The following is a 3,731-nucleotide window of genomic DNA, read 5'->3' as shown; positions in this document are numbered from 1 at the left end:
GTTGGTTGTCTTGTTGCTTCCAAGTTGGTGACCTTGTCAGCCTTGAGCTTCTGGTGACTGAAAGCAAAGGCTCTTCTGCAGGAACATCCAGAACTCAGGTTGTTGTGGCAGTAGAAGAACATCCCAGATAGACTTGTTGCTTCATTGTACCTTGAAGGAAAATAAGGTGAACGGAGCTCTCGCTTCTAGCAAAAACAGTGCTCACGTGGAGCTCACGCTTATGTGAATCTGTACTCTCCCAAAGCACAGGAGTGAGTGACTGTTGTCCTGAAAGAGATCACCAGTGCTCACACTGGTCTGATAGCTTAAACTCCAACTTGTGGCTTACAGAAATGTTGGGTTTTTCTGTTATCCAAGTGACTTTGATTATTTATGTTTTTTAAAAAAAAAAAAAAACCTTTTTCAGTTACAACTGCATCTGGTTAGTCAGGACTGCAACAGTCTGACGTAGGCTCCTGCTCAGAGAGAATGCAAGTAGGAGCACACTGAAGAGACTCCCAGTAAACTGGGGAAAAGCAGTCAAAAAATGCAAATTAAATGTCTCATGTTGGAACAAGAGAAGTTATCATGGTAAAACAGGATTACTTACCTCAAGAAAGCTATGCCAGCTATGAAAGTAAGCACAAAATGCAGATGCTTTGTTTTTAATCTCATTTGCACTGTCAAGTAAAGTATGCCTGAGTGGTTTCATAAGTCTTTTCGTAGTGTCATGGTTTAACCCCAGCACTATGCAGCTGCTCACTTGCTCCCTCCCACTCAGTGGGATGGGGGAGAGAATTGGAAGGAAAAAGGTAAAACTCATGGGTTGAGATAAGAACAGTTTAATAGAACAGAAAGGAAGAAACTAATCATGATAATAAAATGACAATAATATAAAAGGATTGCAATATACAAAACAAGTGATGCACAATGCAATTGCTCACCACTTGCTGACTGATGCCTGGTTAGTTCCTGAGCAGTAATCCCCCCAGGCCAACTCCCCCCAGTTTATATACTGGGCATGATGTCACATGGTATGGAATATCCTTTTGGCCAGTTGGGGTCAGCTGTCCTGGCTGTGTCCCCTCCCAACTCCTTGTGTCCCTCCAGCTCCTTGCTGGCTGGGCATGAGAAGCTGAAAAATCCTTGACTTAGTCTAAACACTACTTAGCACCAACTGAAAACATCAGTGTGTTATCAATGTTCTTACACTGAATCTAAGACATAACACTATACCAGCTACTAGAACAAAAATTAACTCTATCCCAGCTGAAACCAGGACAGGTAGTTATGCTGCACCTCAGGTCTATACTTAGAGGGTTGCACCCCCAGATACAAGTCTCTGGAAACATGGGACAGTCTACAAGATCACCGGAGCCTTTTAAACAAGTGGATGAGAAAGCTGTTGTTAAGACACATTTCTTACACTAACTCTCTTGAAAATGCTCAATTCTACTTACTTTAATAGACTAAATCCTTTAAGGGGAATACTTGATCTCTTTAGGAATGTGTTGGGTGGGTCAGCGAGGTCTGCCTACAATTCTTTCCATTTTCACGTTAGTGCTGCCAGCACCTCTACCCTTTTAAAAGCGCTCAGAGATAGAGGGTGAGGCAGCCTGAAGCGTGGATGAGGTCCTGCCTTGATCAATGATAAGTCACGCTGTATAATTCCTTGAAGTGCCCTCACTTGTCTGTCTTAGAGCCTAATAAAGAAGTAAAGTTCAGGCAAAAAGCACTTTGAAAACTACTTACACAACAAATATTAAGATTGTGACTCAGCTTTACCCCAACTTTCTCTAATCTTCAGTTCTGCTTCTCTTCCGCTTACAAGGGTTGTGGGGTGAACCCCAGTCAGTCACATAGGAGGTTGCTTTATTTTTGACAAAAGCTGAGCTGCTCCTGTCATCAAAATTGCAGACATTGGAGAGAGCTGTTTTCTAAAAGGCTCTATAAATAACTTGTGTGGGTTCAAAGGCCTTCCCTAAGCTGGAAAGACACCAATTCACCCCTCGCCATTCTTGATGCGTAGTATACTGTGCTTTTTAGTAGAAAACAAACAAACTAATGTCTTTTTAATATGTTTTCCTTGGATCATTTCGGTCCTGGTCAGAGCAGGCCTTGAAGGCAGGAGGCAGCACCCGCAGGTTTTGCGGCCGAGATGGCAGGTCCCGCCTGGACCCCCGGGGGTGCCGCCGCTTTCATGCAACTGCTGAAAGCGGGTGGTGGGACAGGAAAGACACCGGCTCCCAGCTTCACAGCATAAATAAACAAACAACCCTGCAGGGTTTGTGCTTACAGACGGAGAAACGCAGTCAGTGCAGGAAATGTGAGTTCCTCCTCTTCATGGCATATCGTGAATTTTGAGGTATTTTAACAGGGCTTTTGAGCGTTAAGCTTTGTCTTGCAGGCTTATATATTTTGATTTGTGAAGTACATAAAAAACGCTGTCTCTGTGGGTAATCTCTGATGGGAACAGCGTGTGACAAACTGTCAGCGATGGCCTAGAAGCCGCCTCACGCCCTGCCTGCGCCCAGCGCTGGGCCAGCGTGGCCTGCAGTTCTCTTTTCTCCTTGCTTTTCCGTCACAGGCAAAACTCGCACTTTTGTGAGGGATTTAGCTCGTGTTACAGGCCAGAAATCTCTTTCTCTCCGTCCTCCTGCTCTGGGGCAGTAGCCCAGCCTGTGGGAAGAGTGTCAGAGGAGCCAACGCACCCGCGGGGCAACTGCCAGGCTTAACCTAGGGCCAACGCTCAGCCCAACTATGATCCAGCTTAAGCTGATGAGAGTCCTGTTGGATCTGGTCATGGCTGAAGGGGCGTTTAAACGCTTTGGTAGGTTGGGACCAAATCACTGTGCCTCTTGGTACCACGGCGATCACTGTTCCCCTTGGGGTTTGGGGCACCCTCCTCAGCTGGGCCTGGGGGACGTGCTGTCCATAGGTCTCCACCAAAACCTGCCCGTGGTTTTCGGCATGGGTTATCTCTTAAATGACTTCATCCCCATCTTTTTATAGTTCTCCCGCTGAAGTGGAATTTATTCTTTCTTTTTTGGATATAGCTGGAGGTGTAAATCCAGACAAATATAACTCCCGCAGGGGGATCAACCTGTCTGTGCCACAGCTCGGCAGCGCTTGTGCTGCTGCTGGTGTATATAAAGCAACCAGCTTTTTAAACCTCTGAACCTGAAGTCTTTTTGTTGTTTTTTTCTTGCTTATAGACAATTAAATGGTTCTCCTTTAAAAGAGCTGGCTCCTGGTGGTAGGTAGAAACCTACAATCTTTCTCTTACCACACACTTTTATATTTAAAGCCTCTATTTTTAGCCCAATGGTGGGATTCAGGGTTAATGCTTGTTAGATCTGTGTCTAGACAGTTGTGAAAAACAGGAAATGAATTACATTATAGTACGAAAGGAGAATTTAACCTTTTCTCTCCTAGCTAACACATGTGACTGGGGAAAATATGTTACAGCAGAGTATTTTGGAAACTTTAAGGAAGTAGAAAAATGAGAAGAAAAAAAACCCCTGGGTTTCCACAAGGCCTCGTGGGAATTATTTCACAGAAAATAATGAAGCAGACTCTGCCCTCAGCTACACCCAGGCAGTATTTTGTTTCCTCTGGTCCCTGCGGAAAAGTTGCATTTTATTACTCCCTGCTTATGCTGAACATTCGGAAGAAAAAACAGCCAAACTAACCAGTTTCACACGCATGCACACACACGTGCGGTAGCTGCAAGAGAGGAGCCACCACGTGCC

The sequence above is a fragment of the Buteo buteo genome, chromosome 3 (assembly GCF_964188355.1).
Source record: "Buteo buteo chromosome 3, bButBut1.hap1.1, whole genome shotgun sequence".
Classification (NCBI taxonomy): Eukaryota; Metazoa; Chordata; class Aves; order Accipitriformes; family Accipitridae; genus Buteo; species Buteo buteo.
Note: the sequence above shows the minus strand (reverse complement) of the source record.